Consider the following 21,927-nt stretch of genomic DNA (forward strand, 5'->3'; position numbering starts at 1 on the left):
TTGTTGTTGTTTGTTTGTTTTTTTTTGCCTTGCTACTTGTTGTTCTAAATGGAGAGGTTTAGTCAAGGAGCTTTGAGAGTGAGCAGCTCAAACACTGAAAAAGTTCCCATGAAATGTTCATTGGGCGTTTTTGGATGGGACCAGTGGGCTTGGCGTATCGAATGCGAACTACAGTTCCCAGAATGCTTGAATGCCCATGTCCAGAAGAGGGTGTCGGGGTGACGTCACATTCCCGCATCACTGCGTGGACTTTCGAGCAGCAGGATCTTGGTCATCAGCCCCTGAGCCTGGGTTTCAGGAGGGTGAGACGTTCCCTTTCAGGGGAAACAAGAAGGAAAAGTGTTCAGCTCGAGGTGATCGCCAGGACTCCTTCCCAAATCGGCCTGAGAGGTATTTTCTAAGCTTGCAGTGTCTTAAAATTGGAGTTTGAGATGCAGGGTCCCATTTTGACTCTGGAGATGGTAAATTCCGTTACTTTGGATGTGTTAGGAAGCTATAATTTGTGACAAAAGTTGCCCAGGATTGATGGCATCTTGGTGACATGTTATGAGCCAGACATGACGTCTAGTGCCTATTTGGAGTTCCGTGCCAATCCGGGCCGACGTGGTCAAATTGCCTCAGTAAGATCAATGGATGGGATTATTGGCTGTTAAAACCAGGACGTCTGTATATTGCGTATTGCAGTGATTTTCTTTCCCCCACCCCCCCCCCCTCCCCTCTCACCCCCACCCCCACCCCCTCCTCCTCCTCTTTAGATGTCAGTGCCTGGCAATACAGTGTCTTTGTACATTTTAAAGTCACGCCTCTCTAATTTATTTGATCAGAATCCTGCTTGTCCAGTCTAATGGGTTTAGGGGGATGTATGACAAAGGAAAATGGGTCTCGTTATTGATACAATAGGGAGATGGAAACGTCGGAGACAAAAACAATGGGCAGGATATTGATCTGCATGTTGATAAAGAAGGAAGGTTGCTGTGAGAAAGTAGTTGAAATGCGCCGCAACTCTGGGCGTATTGGATTGATACTGTTTTCTTAAAGGTTGCCTTATATCAGTCATTTTGAAACGACTATTTTTTAATTAATGAAAAATTGAGATTTTGGGGGGGGGGAATGCACCTCAACTATTCTTAACACTTGGGATTGCAATGCCAAACGGCCCTGAAAAGGATTGGGCGCGGCTGTCTGTCTGAGTCCTTGCACCCGGTCGCTCCCCCGCCCCCCCCGTCCCGCCGCGGTCGAGCCAGAACAGGATTTGCAATCGCCCGCCGGGCGAAGACTGCAGAGGACCAGGTGCAGCCTTCCGATTCTGTTAGGGCGGGGCGGGGGCGGAGGAGACGTCTGCCCCCTTGACCCACTGCTGCCACGTGACGCAGACTCCCCCTTCCGGCCAGAATCCGCAGCGCTCCGGAGGCCCCGCGTTGTCATGGGGCCGGTCCCGCGCGGGTCTTTCTCTGGTCAACGGCCTTTCCGAGCGTAGTTTAAATAATTAAATAACCGCCCCCCCCTCTCTTTTTTTTCCCCCTCTAGATCCAGCTGAAGATTTTCAGAAGCAGTAGGTTAGATGCTATGAGTAATGATTTATGTGAGCGTTGGGGAATTACTGTGGTCTATTTTTAATGTCCATTGTTTGTAGTAGAATAAGGACATGGGATAAGTCATCCAGCAACACCCCAAATCTCTGGTTTGACACTTCCCAACCCTGTGTTCCTCATTATTCTGTGTTCCACTGGGGCCTCTTTTGCTCAGGTAAGAGCATTCCAACGTATCCAGTCTCTCTCTGCAACTGGAGTCCACTGGACTTGATCACCCCCCTTCCAGAACAAGCAATGCTCCAAATGGGGGTCTTGCCAGGAAGTGATGGGGGAGCGAGGTGTGAATATCTTAACATGCCTTGCTCTCAGACCAGGTCATAGAACGGTCATTAGAAGATTATAATTAACGGGTTTCTGCCACAATTAAGCATCTTATTAACAAGTACAATTCCCTGTCTTAATTGGATACTGTATTTTATTGAAAAGCCAACTATAAATAGGGTCAGATGCCTAATTTTCTTGTGTCAGAGTTGGAGTGAGGTGAGAACACATATGAACCAAGGGATGGAGTGTGGAGAAATTGGGAAGGCACTTAGTTCTGGTTGTATGTGCTGTGATCTCCCAGTTCTGCAGTGCAGCCCAATTGCTAAGGCACCGCTAAAGGGTATTCTGGATGTTACTGGGAGGTGCTGATGAGATTTGGCAGAGTGTCCAATGAGTCAGAAGCAGGGGGCAAGAACAAGGGTGAATAGGTGGAATTGTGTTCCTTCTTGCCCAACACTCTTCCGTGTCGTGGCCCAGTTCCGCTTCCTAGGATGTATCAGTTCGCACTTCTGCTTAAATTCTTTCTGCCATTCCTTTGCCCTCTTTCACAGTCGATCGATATCCTGTTGCAGCCTTGGACATTTTTTAAATGACCACGACAACACCAATTTTGGTGGTATCTGCTAACTTAATGATCCTTAATTTGCTGATTGTTAGTAGTGTCAAGATCCTCTTCTCACATTCATTTGCTGTGCAGTTCCTCCACTCTTGGATTTGCATCCAAGTTTTGGTGCTCATTTGGTCATTTCTATGAAGCACTTGGAGACAATATCGTGGGAGAGGGGACCAGCCTCAGGATGAGAATTAAGCAGTTTCAAACAAGATGATGTGAATTTCATCGTAAGCTATTATGCGTCTTTGCAATTCTCTACTTGAATTAGGCAAGAAAATGGAGTTGAACCCAAAATTTAAATGAGCAGTTATTAAATATCAGAGTTGCATTAGGCATCTCTACCCTTTGAGTTTAATCCACTATTCAAATCTTGGCTGATGTATTCTTCCTTTTCCTGCCTTCTCCCCATAACCTTTGACTTTCTTAATCAAGAACCTGTCAAATTCTGTTTTTCTTTTAAAAATATATTCCAATGTCTTAATCTTCACTACAGCCTGTAGCAATAAATTCCATGGATTCACTACCCTCTGGCTAAAAAAATATTTCAGGGGTGGCACAGTTAATGTCATGATTAGCACACGCTGTTATACCACCAGCAATTTGGACCAGAGGTTGGAATCCCATGCTGTCTGTAAGGAGTTTGTATGTTCTTCCCATGTCTAAAGGGATTTCCCCGTCGACTTTAGTTTCCTCCCACCCATCAAAATGTACCGGGAGGTTGCAGGTTAATTGGGTGGCATGGGCTCATGGGCCGAAAGGGCCTGTTATTGTGCTGTATGTCTAAATTTGAGTTTCTCCTCATCTCTGAACTAAAGGGAGGACTTTTTTTTATTTTGAGGCTATTCCCTCTGGCCCTATACTCTCCCACTACTTGAAACTTGGATGAAAGATCCAGCCAACAAAGTTTGAATCTCATTTTTGACAGCTAGAGAAATTTAGTTTCAGCTAATTAAATCTGGAATAAATAGCATATTCTGGAAAATGCTGGACTTTTGTAAAAACCTGCTTGATTCACTAAAAACTACAATTCTGCTGGGATAAGACTCAGACCTTCAACAATGGTTAACTGAAAGTTGAAATTGTCCAGAAAGGCTTTCAGTTGTAATAAACAATTATAAAAATACCTAGCTCTGCAGGGAATTTGACCAAGACCAGATAAAACCCAGTTCTTCAAACATACCCTTCATGATATGAAGTGTGGCTATAATTTAGGGAGTGGCCTTATAGATTATTTTACCACTGGAAAGCGATGCTCATAATATTTGGAAAATGATGTGCTTAAAGTCTAATCTTTCAACCAATACTGCAGATTCTTCTTACTTTTTCTACATGTGTCCTATTAGAAATGACAGTATTCAATGACTTTGGGCCCAATCTTCACCAATCAGAATGTTGCAGATGAAGTTGTCCATGACACTAATGATAAAAGTGACTACTGCCTGGTCCATGTGAAGACTTGACAGTTTTTACATTATGGACATCAAAAGAGCAGCACCAGAGGTACTTAAAAGTTGGATGACACTGCAATACAGAATTCTATAACCTGCTATTTAGCAGGAGCAAGGGGGAGGCGGCGGCCCCGGTCCGGGCACAGGGAGAGCAGCGGCGGCCCCGGCCCTGGTCCGGGCAGAGGGTAGGCGGCAGCGGCCCCGATCCAGGCACTATGGACCGACCTAAGAGGGGAAGCAGACCCCTCCAGCCCGGGTAAGAAAACTGCATAGGAGAAGGCCACTCCGATATAAAACCTACGACCCAAGGACCTCGCTGCCATGTCCCAGCTTGCTTGGCCACGGCACACAAACCATGGGTGTAAAGGGTGGGGCCAGTACTGCGCGCACTGCACTCCACCTAAAAGCTCCTTTGCGCAGGCCCGAGGACAGGTCCACGTCCTCCCCCTCCAAAGAAAGAAATTGTATGAGCAGCTCAATCATGTCATCCTGCAGTTTAACATTTGGACAGCTAGCTCATAACAGAGTTGATCTTGTGCCTGTTCATTTGTTTACTTTATGTTTAATTTTTCATTCCTTAACTAACCTGGGAGTCTAGTCACATGTACATTATTGCCCATTACAATTTGATTGGAGATGCTGACTTGTATCTCCTCATGTATTTATTATCATATTTTAATTGTTTTGGGTTTCTTGATAATGAAACAAGAACTTTTTGTTAAGAATTTTAAATGGTTAACTGTGAGTTAGCAAAAAACAATTTTCTTTTGCATAGAAATGATGTTATTTGCAATGTCATTTTTTTTGTGTTCAAATGAAAATAAGCTCTCATGAACTTTGGCATTGTAATGTTAATGAAGTTTACATGACAATTTTGGATGAGAGGTGCAGGCAGAGGAGAAGTTATTTTCCTTTAAATCAAAACCTGCTGGAAATACTCAAAATCAGACCACATCTGTCAAAAGAGAACCTCATCAACCTGAAAAAAATCTTAAATGTCCACATGATAAAACCCCAGAACTGTGACTTCATATTCAAAGCATCAGTGATGTAGTTTGTCGAGTTGTTGCCATGATGTCTGAGATCCATGTTTAATCCTGACTTTGGCTGCAGAATGTATGGAGTTTGTGTGTTCTCTCTTTGACCATTTAGGCTCCCTCAGCATGCTCTGTTTTCCACACACATCCCAAATACATGTGGGTTGATATGTTAATTGGCCAATGTAACTTGCCCTTCATGTGTTGATGAGTGGTGGAATGTGGAAGAATAATAAAGGGGATAATTGCAAGATTAGTATAAATGGTTGATGGTCAGTCCAAAGTCAGTGGGCCAAAGCATCCATTTCTCTGCTATAGACCTGTATGGCTCTGACTTGGATATGGATTGCAGCAGAATATACAGAAAACCCATAAACAGCTCAAGTACAAAGCAATTGAAATGTTTATTTTTGACTTTGCTATGGAAGGCATTAGCAGTGTGTCAAGAAGTTGAAGGGAATCCCTGTTGCGACGTGCCCCCCCCCCCCCCCCCATCCCCCAATGTGTGTAAATCAAGATTGCTGTTTAACTAGCCTGTGTTGAGACTTGCTGTTCCTGGAATCTGTTGAACCTGTTTATCCAACACAAACCTATTGCATTTTTTTTAGGAGATCAATGGTTCTCAACCTTTTTCCACTCATACCACTTTAAGTATTCCCTATGCCATAGGTTCTCTGTGATTAGTAGGGGATTGCTTAAGGTAGTATGTGAGTGGGAAGGGAAGCTTGAGAATCACTGCTCTAGACTCGTTACTGAAATATTTTGCTTGATTAAAAATGATAATTGGCCCATTTCCTTTGGAGTTATGAAACCGTACACATAACGAGTCAATTAGGTATACATAAAACAGTGGTTTTCAAACTTTCTTTCCACTCACATATCACCTTAAGCAATCTCTGACTAATCACAGAACACCTATGGGATAAGGAATTCTTAAAGTGGTATGTGAGTGGAAATAAAAAGTTTGGGAACCACTAAGATAGTCAGTCGATGCAGTACATTTGGACTTTCCAAAGGCCTTCAACACATGAGGCTGCTAAACAAGATGTTACAGGAAGGATATGACCATGGGTAGAGCTTTGGCTGATCAGCAGGGAACAAAGTAGGAATAAAGGGATCCTATTCTGGTTAGCTCTTGGTTACCTGTGGTGTTCTGCAGGGATTGGTATTGGGGCTGCTTCTTTTTGTTGTGTGTATATAAATTATTTGGATAATGGAATAAATGGCATTGTGGCTAAATTTGTAGATGATACCAAAATAGGTGGTGCTGATTATACAGAAAGGTTGCAGAGATCCTTCAATAAGGAGAATGGGCAGAGAAGTGGGAGATGAAATACAATGTTGGAAAGTGTATGGTTATGCATTTTGGTAGAAGTAGACAAAATTCCTGGGTGCAAAGGGACTTGGGAGTCTTTGTTCAGGATCCCCTAAAGGTTAACCTTCAGATTAAGGTGGTGAGGAACAGCATGTAAGAGCAGGAATGTAATGTTGAGACTATAAAATGCCTGTGAGACCTCACTTGAACAATAGATTCAATTTTGGGCGCCTTATTTGAGAAAAGACGTGGTGGTTTTGAAGAGGGTTCAGAGAACATTTACTAGAATGATACCAGAATTAAAGGGTTAGCATATGAGAAACATTTATTGACTCTTGTACTGTACTCACTGGAGTGCCGAAGTACCAATTGCCCACTGGTATAACTAGATGGGTAGGCTGGGTTCGTTAGTCTTGGTTGGCAGCCAGCTTAAGAGAAGGACAACTCTGATTTCACACCTGGGCAGATGGGGCTTGTTAGCCTTGTCAGGCCATCCATCTAGGAGAAGGACACTCTGACATAACATCTATCACCCGAGGACCTGGCTGTCACTGTCCTAGCTTGCTCTTCCCTGGCAGATAAGCCCCAGGTGTAAAGGGTGGGGCCAGTAGTGCACTCCACCAAAATAAAATCCATTGTGTAGGCTCAAAGGACATCCTCCCTGGCCATTCATTAAGCCCTGCAGTGATTTTTTTGGGGGGCGGGGAAGAAAGGACAAAAACAGCAGTTGAAAGATGACACTGCAAGCTGCAGTAAGTTCGGGTGTATGGGTCATCTGATGCCAAGCCCGGAGTGATGACCTCATTCAGCAGCACCCTGAATGACCAAGCAGCCTTCTCTAGGGACAACACTGCTTTCTCCACATGGAGAGGGACCTAACCAAAGCACATTTTCATTTTATCCCCAGTTGGCTAGCTGCGGTCAATGGGCATCCTCAAATGCAGTCAAACAACATTTAAAAAAAAATAAATGTACCCACCTGCCTCACATGGTGTACAAGGACTAAAGCTCACATACTGGAACTTCAGAACCATGCTTGATATAACAGACAATGTTAGCACAGAACAATGCTTCGCTCTAGTTGCAAGTGAACTTTCAAGATTGAATATTGACATCACTGCTTCTGAAGTCCGCTTCACAGAGGAAGGCAGCCTTCAAGAAAATGGCACCGGCTACACCGTGTACTGGTCAGGCAGGCCAGAGACTGAGAGATGCCTTTTTGGCATTGGTTTTATGGTCAGGAACTCCATTGCCTCCACAGTTGTAAACCTGCCAATGGGTCACTCTGACTGCATTTTTCCATGTGCCTCCCATTTTGAACCAAGCAGCATGTAAACCCCAACTGTTCAAACAGATCCTGCAGAAAAAGATAAATTTTACACTGATCTGTGCAACCTCATACAGAAAATTCCTGCAGATGACAAGGTCATCATCCTCGGCAACTGCAATGCCAGAGTAGGCCAAGATCTAGATGCCCGGAAAGGAGTACTTGGCAAACGTGGTGTTGGAAGTTGCAATGACAACAGGCGCCTTCTGTTAGAGTTTTGTGCTGTGCAGCAACTCACCAACACCAGTTTCCAACAGAAAGAGTCTGAAGCCAACCTGGCACCTTGTAGACTACACCTTGATGTGCAAGAAAGACCTTTGGGACTACCTGAATGATGCATAGTGCAGAGTTCCAGCCATTGTCTTATCTGCTGCATACTCAGTCTCCACTTCAAGCCCAAGATAAAGAGAGATGGCGCTCCAAGGAAGAATTTCCAGGTTGACAATTTCCAATCAATTGAAGGGAAAGATTACTTCCTGGTGAATCTCCAGTTGAGACTTGAGGATCCATAGTTTCCCCACAGATCCCTCTCCAGCAGTGCTTTGGGAACATCTTAAAAACTACCATCCTGCAGACCTCTGAAGAAATCCTGGGGTTTTCCACCAAGACTGGTTCAACCAAGAGATCCAAGAATTATTGGTGAAGATGACATCTGCCCACCAGGTGCACCTTGCTCAGTCGTCTTGTCTTGGTAAGAAAGCAGCCTTCTGCCTTGTAATGCAGCAATCTCCAGTGCAAGTTTTGAGAGATTCAAAACATGTGGTGGACCAACATCGCAGAGAGTACTCTGCTTTGTGCAAACACCAGTGACTACAGACGGTTTTATGAAGCCGTGATGGTGGTATATGGCCCTTCACACCAGGTCCAGAATCCCTTGCGCAGTGCAGATGTCCATGTACTCTACACAGACAAGGTGTCCCAACTAGAACTGGTGGTCGAAACACTTTCAGACTCTTTTCAGCACAAACTGCATGGCCCAAGAATCAGCAATTCATTGTATTTCAGGATAGCCAGAGGAAAAAAAAAAGAACTGGACAAGATTCCAATCCTAGAAGAGACTGTCAAGGCCTTAAAGTAGCTGAAAAGTGGTAAGGCAACAGGAGTTGATGGAATTCCACCAGAGATTAGGAATCATGGAACTCCATGAGCTCTTTGTTTACTTGCTGGGAACAAGGCAAACTACCACAGGATCTCCATGATGCAGTACTCATCACCCTGTACAAGAACAATGGAGAAATATCTGACTGATCCAACTAATGGGGGATAATTCTGCCCTCTGTCGCAGGAAAAATCACCGCAAGAGTACTCCTGAACAGACTGGTGTCCATCATTGCAGGAGAACCAGAGAGTCAGCGTGTCTTTAGAGCCAACAGAACCAGGGACTGTATGTGACGTTTGTCGACCTTACCAAAGAGTTTGATACTGAGAAGGAAAGGTTTATGGAAAATCATGGAATGACGGGGAATCTCTCTCCCCCACCGCCCCCCCCCCCCCCCCCCCAGTTCCTCAGCATGGTCAGCCAGCTACATGAAGATCAGCATAGCCAAGTCAGTCAAAAGAAAATGACCTCTCAGACTTTCTCAATAGGCAATTGTGTAAAGCAAGGCTGGGTCCTTGCACTTATTCTCTTCACTATCTTCTTCAGCACGATGCTTCAAATGATGAGGATGATGTTTACATCTGATGGCAGTCTGTTCAACCTGGGCTGACTACAGTCCCACACCAAGATATTGGAGGAACTCATTTGAGAGCTACTCTTTGCCAATGATGTTGTCCTTGTTGCCTCTACAGAGACAGCCTTGTAGTGTATAACATCATGATTTGTGAAGGCTGCCGAGCTCTTCGGGCTGGAAGAAGACGAGTTCTTAATCAGCCCACACCTCAGGAAGACTACCAGCCTCTGTCCAGCTACCTGGGTGCACTATCTTGTCAGGTACCAAGATTGATAGAGGTTGACAACAGACTGGAAAAGGCAAATGACACATTCAGCAGGCTGAACAAAAGAGTCTGGAATAACAAGCATCTGAAGAAAGACACTAGTATTGAGACCATGCTGTTGAAGATTCTGCTACACTGGGCAAGGCACATCTCTAGGATGGAGGATCATCTGCTCAAGATTGTACTATATGGCAAACTCTCCACTGGCCACCGTGACACAGGGACTCCGAAAAAAGAGGTACAAGGACTCTCTGAAGAAATCCCTTAATGCCTGTCACATTAACCATTGTCAGTGGTCTGCTGTAGCCTCCAATTGCATGGCCTAGTGACATACTGTTCACCAGCCTGTCTCCTCCTTCAAGAACGCACACAGCGCTGGCCTTGATGACAAAAGGAGATGGAGGAAGAACTGTTACACAGCAGCACCAAACCCAGAACAGAATTTCCCTTGTAGCCACTGCAGCTAGGCATGTCTGTCCTGCATTGGCCTTGTCAGCCACCAGCAAGCCTGCAGCAGATGTGGACAGCTCCCTTTCTAAATCTTCATTCATGAAGCCAATATATGATGACAGAAAGGGTGGTGGGGGGGTTGAAAGGCATTTCAAGTGCTGAAAGACCTGGGCAGAGCAGATGTGGCAGGGATGTTTTCCATGTTGGGGGACTCTGGGACAATAGGGCACAACTTCAGCATAAAAGGGTATCAATTTAAAGCAGATATGGAAACATTTCTATAGTCAGAGGGTTATGAGTCTGTGAAATTTGTTGCTACAGGTGGCTATAGAAGCAATTGTTTAGTATAATTGAGGCAGAGATTGACAGTTATTTGATTAGTCAGGGCATCAAGGGTTACAGGGAGAAAGCTGGGGTGTGGGGCTGAGTCAGAGGATGGATCATCTCATGATGAGAATGGTGGAGCAGACTCAATGAGCCAATGGGCCTACTTGTGATCCTGTGATGACAAGATAAGGAAACCATGCTGGTGTTGGCCTAAAGGAAAATCTTGCTTGATAAACCTACTGGAATTATTTTGAAGTGACAAGCATGAGATGCAGTGAATGTTCTGTATTTTCTCAGAAGGCCTTTAAAGTACTGCATATGAGGCCATTTAACAAAGCAAGATCCCATGATATAACAGGAAACATGAGTATGGGGAGAGCATTGGCTGAATGCCATGAAGTAAAGAGTTGCAATACAGGGATCATATTCTGATTGCCTGCCAGTTGCTTAGTGATGCTCCACAGGTTGATGTTGGGGCTACTTCTTGGGTTGTACAGTATATTAATGATTTATATTAGGGAATGAATGGCTTTGTGGCCAAGTTTGCAGATGATACGAAGGTAGGAGGAAGAGCAGATAGTGTTGGGGAAACTCTGAGGATGCAGAAGGATTTGGACAGATCAAGAGAATGGGCAGAGGAATAGCAAATGAAATACATTTTTGGAGAGTGTACAACAAGAAAAGAGGAGGCTATTATTTGGATGGCAAGAAAATTCAAAATTTGGAGGTAGAAAGGGAGTTGGAGTCCTCGTGCAGGATAGCCTGAAGATAAATGTGCAGGTTGATGAAGAAAGGAAATGTAATGCTGGCATTTATTTCAAGAGGAATAGAAGAGCAGGGATGTGATGTTAAGGCTCTATCAGGCACTAGTGAGACCCCACTTGGAGTATTGTGAGGAGTTTTGGACTTCTCATTTAAGAAAGGATGTGCTGATGTTGGAGAGGGTTCAGAGGAGGCACACAAGGATGATTCTAGGGATGAAAGGGTTGTCATACGAGGTACATTTGACAGATCTTGGCCTGCTCTTATGAAGGGGGATCTCATTGAAACATTTTGAATGTTGAAAGAAATGAACAGAGTAGATGAGGAAAGGCTGTTTCTCTTGGTGGGCGGGTCTAGGACAAGAGGAACAGGGTACAACTTCTGGATTGAAAGGGTGTCTGGTTTAGAACTGAGATGTAGAGTAATTTTTAGCCATAGGGGGTAAATCTGTGGGATTTTTTTTTTGTCACATTGTGGAGGCTACGGCATTGGTTGTATTTAAGGCAGTGATTTGATAGGTTCTTGATTAGCCAGGGTATTGAAGGGGCTGAAGATGGAAAATGGATCAGCTCATGATTGAATGGTAGGTGGACTCAGTGGGCAGAATAGCCAATTTCTGCTCTTGTGCCTGGTGGTCTTGATTATCAGTAAGAATTTGTTGAAATTATAGGAATAGACATGGCCAGGAAGAATTTGAAAATGAGGGGTATGGAATGAGAACAAAGAAAACAGCACTTTGGTAATTATAATAAAGAATTCCACAGCCTTGGTGCACTGTGGGAAAAGTAATTACTCCTCATCTCCATCTTAAATTTAATTCCTAATCTTGAGGCTATGTCCCCGAGTTCTAGTTTCACCTCCCAGTGTAAACAGCTTTCCGGTTGCTACCTTGCCTATCCCTTTCATTATTTTGTATTTCGATAATATCCTCTCTAATTCTTCCTAATTCCAGTGAATATAGTCCGTGGTGATTTGACTCTATCTCTCCTCAGACTTGCTCTCATCTTTGGAATCCACCTGGTGAACTTTCCTTGTACTACCTCCAAAACCAATATGTATATCCTTTCTTGTGTTGGGATGCCAGAACTGCATGCAGTACTCCAGGTGCAGCCTCTCCAGTAAATTCACTGTACAGTTGCAACAGAACCTCCATGCATCGAATTTCAATCCCTCTTGCAATTGCTTTTGCCTTCTTGATTATCTGTTCCTCCTGCAAACCAACTTTTTGCAATTCATGCACAAGCACTCCTCATTTATCTGATCTAGTAAGTGGATGACCTCTTATTTACCTACATTGCAATCCATCTGCCAGAACGTGCCTGCTCACTTAACCCATCTATACCTCTTTGCAGGCTTTCCTCATCCACGACACAATTTCATTTTTCTACTTTATTTAGTGCCATCAGTAAGCTTGATACAGTGCATCCAGTCTTCTCTTCAAAATTGTTTATGTATTTTGTAAACACTCTGGTCACCACCTCTGGATTGCTAACCAGAGAAACCAATTTATTGTAACTTTCTGCCTTCTATTGTTTAACCTATCCTCTAGCTCAGGGGTGTCAAACTCAAATTCACGGAGGGCTAAAATTAAAAACTTGGACTAAGTCGAGGGCCGAACTAAATATTTATTGAAAATTTTCAACAACATCTGCATGTTTTCTCTTCTTTCAACATATGTAATGTTAAACTTTTTCTTATTAAAATAAATGTTTAATAATAGTTTTGGATAAAATCTTTCCAGAAGCATTAACAAATGAGAAATAAAATATTCAATAAATAATATTTCTCTATAGAGGATTTGTCAAATGTTGCTAGTGTGCTGTCGAATAGTAAATTCTGAGGGCTATTGAGAATGTGGGAGAATAACATGATTCCTGAAACAATCAAATAGGTGACTGATTGTGGGCATGAACCCTAGCAGGGTTATTTGCCACGCCCTTTTTCCATTGGTGCAGATATCCTTTGATTTACACACTTTTCAAGTTTTATGCCTAATGAGCTTGTATCCAGGTTCAGGACCATTTTTAACCAGGAATATATTTATCACTGTGACATGAAACTATTGGAAGATCGTTTTATCCTGAGATTAAAGTTCATAATCCTTACTCAGGCCTGTGTGCGGGAGGGCGGGGTTTGCGGGCGATCGGGTTGGACAACGACAGTGCGGGGGCATCGGCTCTCGCTGCAGGGCGGCATCTCGGCGGATCAGCGGCCCCGTCATCGTGAGTCGCGGGTCGGCCTGCGGCAGGGACGGGGAGTGGGCAATGGTCCTGGCGAGGTCAGGCCCCCCCTGAGTTTCTGCCAGATCCCCCTTGACCTGCTGAGTTTCTCCCGGACCCCCCTTGACCTGCTGAGTTTCTGCCGGACCCCCCCCTTGACCTGCTGAGTTTCTGCCGGACCCCCCTTGACCTGCTGAGTTTCTCCCGGACCCCCCTTGACCTGCTGAGTTTCTCCCGGACCCCCCTTGACCTGCTGAGTTTCTCCCGGACCCCCCTTGACCTGCTGAGTTTCTCCCGGACCCCCCTTGACCTGCTGAGTTTCTCCCGGACCCCCCTTGACCTGCTGAGTTTCTCCCGGACCCCCCTTGACCTGCTGAGTTTCTCCCGGACCCCCCTTGACCTGCTGAGTTTCTCCCGGACCCCCCTTGACCTGCTGAGTTTCTCCCGGACCCCCCTTGACCTGCTGAGTTTCTCCCGGACCCCCCTTGACCTGCTGAGTTTCTCCCGGACCCCCCTTGACCTGCTGAGTTTCTCCCGGACCCCCTTTTCTTTCTGTGCCGGTGTCCCAGGACCTTTCCAGGGCAGTCTCCGCGCTCAGGACCGCACTGGTCAGCGGTGGTCAGCGGTGGAGGAGCATGTGAGCGCGGCTAATCCCGATCCAGCCCACGCCACTCCCGAGATTGGCGAGGGGTTCCACCGTACCTGCCCGACCAGCATCGCTCTCCACGTGTACTCCGGGCACCCGCCGCTGGTCCGGTGGGAAGGCGCAGGGCGGCTGTCGGCTGGCGCCCCCATCGCCCGGCGGGGAGCCCCAATCTTCCCTCCAGCGTCCCGACTCCATCTGCAGCTCCAAGAAACGCTGTGCCACTGGGGTTCCGGGTGCTGGGAAGCGGCCTTGGCTTCCCCTGACACCGGCCAGGCGGTGGGGGGGGTGGGCGGGGGGACATGACAGCATGTTTATAAAACCACCCACCACTACTTTTCAAGGACCAGGATTTTTCTCTCTCTCTCTCTCACCCTGGGACACAGCGGTTACTGTGCATGCGCTATACTGGCGCGGCGGCCAGCGGGCCACCTCTAATACATTTTTGATATGATCTTGCGGGCCAAATATAATTATATCGCGGGCCAGAGTTTGACATGTGTGCTCTAGCTATTCTAATACATTACCTCCAAATCCAAACGTCCTTTTCTTTTATGTAGCCCCATATTGATTGCCTTCTGGAAATCTATGTATGCACTCATTTTATCTTCTAGGAATTTTTTTTCATATGTGACCTGTGCTTCCTGAATCCATGCTGCATTTGCCTAGTTGAGTAGTTTCTAGCAAGCTATCTCACTTTTTTCTTAATGATCGCTTCAAGCATTTTCCTGACTACAAATGTGAAGCTAACTGGCCTATAGTTACCTCCCTTACGCCAACATTAGATTCCAAGATGCAATTATCTTTGACCCTTTTATTATTTCCATCTTCATTGCAGGTAGCATTAATTTCCTCATGCATGCTGATGAATCCCAAATTTTCCTTGTCACCCACTTTGTTTTCTTTGTTCCTAAATTATTTGACAGTTCAATCAGGTGTGGATTGGGACAATTTGTTTTATGGGCAGGATGTAGTAGAGAGATGGAAGTCTTTTAAAGATCAGATTTTGAGAGTGCAAAAGCTTTATGTTCCTGTTAGGTTAAAAGGAGGGGCAAAAGGTTTGAGAGAGCCGTGGTTTTCAAGGAATATTGGAAACTTGGTTCGAAGAAAAAGGGAGGCATAGATTAGATATAATAAGCATGGAGTTAAGGGGATGTTTGAAAGATACATTGAATGTAAGAGGAATCTTAAGAGAGGAATTAGGAAAGCTAAAAGAAGGTACGAGGAAACTATGGCAAGCAGGGTGAAAACTAATCCAAAAGAGTTCTACAAATATGTTAATGGTAAAAGGAAAGCTAGAGACAAAATTGGTCCCTTAGAGAATCAGAGCGGAAAACTGTGTGTGGAGCCTAGAGAAATGGGGGAGATATTCAACAGTTTCTTTTCTTTGGTATTCACTAAGGAGAAGGATATTGGGAAATGTGAGATAAAAAAAGCAAATTGGGTAAATATGGGGAATATAGAGATTACAAAAGATGTAGTTTTAGGGCTTTTGAAGAATATAAAGGTGGATAAGTCTCCGGGACCAGACGGGATCTTCCCCAGGACATTGAGAGAAGTGAAGGAGGAAATAGCAGAGGCTCTGGCGGTAATTTTCCAAATGTCATTAGATATGGGGATAGTGCCGGAGGATTGGTGCATTGCGCATGTGGTTCCGTTATTTAAAAAGGGTTCAAGGAGGAAGCCTGGCAACTATCGGCCTGTAAGTTTGACGTCTGTGGTAGGTAAATTAATGGAGAAAATTCTTAGAGATAGTACTTATAAACATCTGGATAGACAGGGTCTGATCAGGAGCACTCAACATGGATTTGTGGGAGGAAGGTCATGTTTGACCAATCTGATTGAATTTTTTGAAGAGGTGACTAGGAATGTGGATGAGGGTAGCGCAGTGGATGTTGTCTATATGGACTTCAGTAAGGTACCACATGGAAGGTTAGTTAAGAAGGTGCATTCTTTAGGTATAAATTTTGAGATAGTCAAATGGATTGAACATTGGCTGAAAGGGAGAGGCCAGAGAGTGGTAGTGGAAAATTGTCTGTCAGGTTGGAGGCCGGTGACCAGTGGTGTGCCTCAAGGATCTGTATTGGGCCCATTGTTGTTCGTTATATACATTAATGATCTAGATGATGGGGTGGTGAATTGGATTAGTAAATATGCAGACGATACTAAGATAGGTGGAATAGTGGATAATGAAGAAGGTTTTCAAGGATTGCAGAGGGATTTGGGCTGCTTAGAAAAGTGGGCTGAAAAATGGCAGATGGAATTTAATGCTGATAAGTGTGAGGTGCTTCATTTTGGTAAGAAGAATCAGAATAGGACATACGTGGTAAATGGGAGAGCATTGAGGAATACAGAAGAGCAGAAAGATTTAGGAGTAACGGTACATCGTTCCCTGAAGGTAGAAACTCACGTGAATAGGGTGGTGAAGAAGGCTTTTAGGATGCTGGCCTTTATCAATCATTGCATGGAATATAGGAGTTGGGAGGTGATGTTGAGACTGTATAAGACGTTGGTGCGGCCTAATTTGGAGTTCTGTGTGCAGTTCTGGTCGCCTAATTATAGGAAGGATATAAACAGAGTGGAGAGAGTGCAGAGAAGGTTTACCAGAATGTTGCCTGGGTTTAAGCATCTAGAGTATAGGGAGAGATTGGACAGATTAGAATTAATGGGCAGAGGTTTAGAGGTAACATGAGGGGGAACTTCTTTACTCAGAGAGTGGTAGCCGTGTGGAATGAGCTTCCGGGAGAAATAGTGGCGGCGGAGTCAATTGTATTATTTAAGAAAAGGTTGGACAGGTATATGGATGAGAAGATGATGGAGGGTTATGGGCATTGTGCAGGGAGGTGGGACTAGAGAGGGGTGTTTGGTTCGGTGCGGACTAGAAGGGCCCAATGGCCTGTTTCCGTGCTGTAAATTGTTATGTTATGTTAATATATGAAAGACTTAAGTGGGTGATTTTTGGCATTCAAACTAATTCTGTTCCATAATAATTGACTTCTCTCTTCATGGCGATTGAGAGGAGTTTTAATCTCCTATTTCAGCCATCATAAAGGCTATTTTGACCTTCTCAGCACCTGCTGATGTCAATTGTTATTGCTACTGACGAACTCTCATTCATGGCTCAGTTGCTCCCATAATTGAATATTGCAATACACCATGGCTAACCTGCTTTCTAATGATTAAATGTTCATTCAGGAATTTTGCTACCTATATCTGCCACAACAGCTAGGCTCTCCTGGTGGCTAGCCACATGTGTCTTGCACTTTCTATTCCCCTACTGTACTGACCTGTCTGTCCATGGCCTACTGTACTGACCTGTCTGTCCATGGCCTACTGTACTGACCTGTCTGTCCATGGCCTACTGTACTGACCTGTCTGTCCATGGCCTGCTGTACTGACCTGTCTGTCCATGGCCTGCTGTACTGACCTCTCTGTCCATGGCCTACCAAACCTGCAAATTGGAAGAATAACACATTGTCATCTGTTTGAAGACTGCCAGGATGGAAGACATCAACTTCTTCAACTTGCAAATTGGAGGAATAGCACCTGTGTCCAACCAGATGGCATTAATATTGACCTCCAATTTCCATTAACCCTTCCCATAGTCTCTTTCCCTATTCGTCAGTCTCCTTTTCATCTCCTATCAGAGTGTTTCCCTTCTTAGCCCTCTAGTCTCTTTCCCCCATCACATTTCAGCTTTTTTTCTCTTCCCTCTCACCTATTGCCTCTTACCTGTTGTTCTGTGCTCCTTCCACTTCCCCTCGACATCATTTTATTCCAGTTTTTCCTAAATCCTGATGAAGGGCTCAAGTCTTAAAAGTTGGTTACCTTTTACTGCTACATGGTCTGCTGAGTTTCTCCAACTCTTCTCTGTATTGCATCCTTTCTGAAACTTCTATATATTTGCTGTAATGAGTTGACCAGAATGGAACACAATACTGCAAGTGGTCTAACCAGATTTTTATAGATCTGCAACATTACCTTGTGGCTCTTGAACTCAATACCCTGACTAACAAATGCCTTCTTAGCCTCCTATCTTCTTCGCAGCAACCTTAAGGCACCTATGAATATGGACTCCCAAGTTGACTCTGATCTTCCATACTGATAAGATTCCTGCCATTAACCACCAACTCTGTGTTCAGGTTAGATCTTCCAAGGTATATCATGACACACTTTTCCAGATTGAGCTTTATCTGCCACTTCTTTGCCCAACTTTGTATCCTGTCTATATCCTGTTATAACCTACAACAACCTATTACACTATCTGCAACACTTCCAACTTTTTGTGTCATCTGCAAACTTACTGATCCACCCCTCCACTTCTTTGTCCGATTCATTTATAAAATCACAAAGAGCAGAGGTCCTAAAATAGATTCCTGCACATCACCTGTTACCAATCTCCTGGTAGAACATGCTCCATCTACTATGAGCCTCTGCCTTCTATGTGTAAGCCAATTCTAAACCTATATATAACTGTTTCCATTGATCAAATGCCTCATGATTTTCTGCAGGAGTTTAGCATGGGGAACCTTTGCAATCCACGTACACCACATCCAGCACCCTTCGTGAAATTCTTTTTATCACCTCCTCAAATAAAATGCAGTTGGGCTCATGAAGCATGACCTGCCCCTTGCAAAGCCTTGCTAATTATCCTTAATAAGACTATGGTTCTCCAAATGATTGAAGTCTTGTCCTGAAGAATCCTCTCCAATGTTCCCACCACTGATGCAAGACTCACTGGTTTATAATTCCCTGTATCCTCCCAATTACTCGTGCAAGGGGAACTACATTTGCCATTCTTCAATCCTTCTGTGCCACTCCTGTGGCCAGGGAGGACCCCCAAATTGTTGACTTGTCCCTTTTTTAAACAATAAAAATGTACAGAACATAGTATTAAAATGATTTAACACAGCATAGAACATTAAAATTTATGTAGTTATTTTTCTTGCTGTCCCCAGAGGATGGATCTGTAAGATCATTCTAAAAGTTGAATGTGGTTTAACAATGTTGCCACAGGAAGAAGTTGTTCTATTCCATCTTTAAGGCAATGAATTTTCTTATCCTTTTAATTGCTATTTCATTACTTGTTCTCTGGTGTCACTTATCCCAGGTGGACTGTTTTGGCTTGGCAACCTTAACCTGTACTTTGTATAGATTATTCCTTTGAAATGTGATTTTGTTCAATATGGAAGCCTGCAGATTTGACCTGCTTTCACATAAAATTAAAATGAACCATATCCTGGCTTTTTGAATTGGTTAGAGTAGCTGGTTACCCTGCCATCTTTCACCATGGACAGCTGTAGAACATTTGCAATAAAATAGTGGAAGTTCTGCTTCAAATGTAGGACTTTGGTGATATTAGTCATGTATGTCTGCTGATTTACTCACAGATCAGGGCAAATTACTAAACTTGCTGGGATCTGTAAAAATGCTGGAAGTACCCAGTGTAAGAAATTATTTCCTTTCGTGCATCCTTGTGGACTGGAGCAGTACAGGACTGTCTTTCTATGCGCCACTTTTGACTATAATGCATGGCCAATCACCATACCCGGTCATGCAAAACTGCTCATTTTTGCTTGGTAGAATCGGAGTCTGAAAAGCTGCTTTTTGCCTCCTAGAACGCCAAGAGCAACCAACCCCAAGAGGAGAACTCTAGGGTTCAGAGCTGATGTGATATTTTAGTTCTTTGCTTATTTCTTTCAGTGAACCAAATTCTTGTTTTGGCACTTGTGTCAATATATTCACAGCTAAAGAATTGCTGTCTCACTTCTACATCAGTTCCCTGCAGATGGTTGGCTATTGGGCAGGAAGGATGAAATGATTGATTTAAGATGAACCCAGACTGGACATGTGCAGCAGATTAAGGAGCATTTGTGGAAACATTTAGCTATCAGGTCCAAGATAATTCTTTTGCTCTGAGAAGGGGAGGGAAGCAAGTTGGCTTTCAGCCACCAAGAAGGTGGGGGAGAGATGGTAGAACAAAGATAATGAAACAAAATGACTTTGAAGCATTTAGACGTACACTTTTTCTGTATAACTTTTTTTATTGTAATACTCATACAATTCTAGTCTCAGCCAACATATTTCCACGAGTCGCACATTCTATGTCAAAGAGCCACTTATGGCTCACAAGCTGCAGTTTGGCCACCTGAGGATAATATTTTTCCCTCTCTCCAGAAGAGAATATTTTTAATTTTGGTAAGTCAACCTTGAAGGAGGTTATGCAAAACTATAGAGGCTACGACACATGTGAATTGGCATTGGACATGGACACAATCACTAACCTAATCTGGATGGGGACACAAACTTTTTTTTTTCTTCCCAATGCTGTGCAAGTTTTTAGTATTCCCATATTTAATCCATTGAGACCATCCAAACCAGCATTTTTTTCTAGATAAGCCAGAGAATTTCTATGACTGATTCCACCTGCATTGAATTCGTCCATCGTTATTGAATGAAGATCTATCGGGACCAATGCCTGAAGAGGGCGCACAAAATCAGTGAACCGGTGCGGACTTGAAAGGCCAACGTGGCCTGTTTCAGCTCCATAAATGGTTATATGGTTAATACTATGGAGCTTCTCAGCAGACTAGATTATAAAGTTAAGGGTTCCATTATTATCACATAATACTACATTTAAAATGTAAAATATTTGAAATTCTTTAACTTTTGTCTAATGGGAAAACAGTCAAAATATGATGGGGCAGAATGGTAACTTGCTCTTTCACTCTATCAGAACATAATTTCTGTTTTGTTTTCAGGCAGAGTTATTCTTTTTCTCTTAGCATGGTCTGATCTTTTAGGGAAGCGCGCAGCCTTACTATTCTTCCTTTTAAATACAAGTTGTTTCATATAAGGTAATGAGTTTGTCTGAATTGCTTCTGGAATTGGAGCTGAAATTGTGTATTTTGGTTCATTCCTCACAATGGGCATACAAAGAGTAGAAATTTTTGCCATTTCTAATGTCTGACATCCCATTAAAAGCTGGCACTTTCATTGTCAGTATAGTGCTGAATATATCATATTTTGTATATTCAGAGAATGATCTTTGAAAATTTCTGATACAGATTAATGCTGTGAATGCTTTCCAAATTGTTTTTTTTTTGCTAGAATGTCTGTGGGATCACGAAAAGATTCCTGTACTTGTTAATTCTTTATTTATTGATTTGTTATTGCTATAAATTCAGTTTTACTTTTGCCATTTTAATTTTAAAATAGTTTTGAGAACCATTCTAGTTATTTTGTGAGAAATAAATTGGAAACTTAATTACCATTTTAAATGAGCAAATGTCATTTAATGGTTGAATATGTGGGTTGTCTGCTGGACTCGATTATCAGATCTGCAACGTTTCACTTTAGGTTATGAACCTTTCTAAATATTTACTTCATTAGAAGATAATGCTTAATAGGTTGGGAATTAATTTATATAAACCAGCTATCCAAAAGCAAAAATAAACTGCAGATGTTGGAAATCAGAAAATATTGTGCTGGAATATCTTTGGGGTATGAAAGCACACAGTAGAACCTGGCATGGTTATTGGAAGAATATACAGATACCACACAAAGATCAGAACTGGGTTATTGGAGCTTTTGGGCACTAACTGATGTTACACTGTACCATCCAGGAATTAGTTTTTGCTTTAGCTGCCTCTTCCTACAGATATAAACAATGATGTTGCATGTGGACCATAATTTAGTATTTCTAAATTCCAGTGGGTGATTTGAATCTTCGTTTATCCTGCTGCCTTTGGGCATGTTGCTGCTATCTGTGCATGCTTACTTTTCTCAAACTTTGTTTGGCTTGCACCTGGTGATTTATCTTTGGTTCATGAGGGCTGTGTATGCAAGTCACCAGATGTAGATTTTGATGCAAAAACCTCAGCTATTACCTTAATTGTGATTGAATGCTGTTTCTTAATGTGGTTGGCCAAGTAGCCCCTGACCTCCTGATTTTGTCGGTTGGAGGTCACTTAGCAAAAGCTTATAAAGCAA

General features: G+C 43.4%; 1 protein-coding gene across 8 annotated transcripts in view; it reads left to right on the forward strand.

The window, feature by feature from the left end:
- The first annotated feature begins 229 nt into the window (after positions 1-229).
- The window catches only part of ctif (CBP80/20-dependent translation initiation factor), a 316,523-nt gene continuing 294,825 nt past the window's right edge, over positions 230-21,927 (forward strand). For 4 of the 8 annotated variants that reach the window (XR_011353333.1, XM_069923855.1, XM_069923861.1 and 1 more), the window contains exon 1: positions 1,398-1,556. The gene's annotated coding sequence lies outside the window, so the exon portion shown is untranslated. The other 4 variants (XM_069923859.1, XM_069923857.1, XM_069923856.1 and 1 more) reach the window with 3 other exon arrangements.

The sequence above is a fragment of the Narcine bancroftii genome, chromosome 3, assembly GCF_036971445.1.
Source record: "Narcine bancroftii isolate sNarBan1 chromosome 3, sNarBan1.hap1, whole genome shotgun sequence".
NCBI lineage: Eukaryota > Metazoa > Chordata > Chondrichthyes > Torpediniformes > Narcinidae > Narcine > Narcine bancroftii.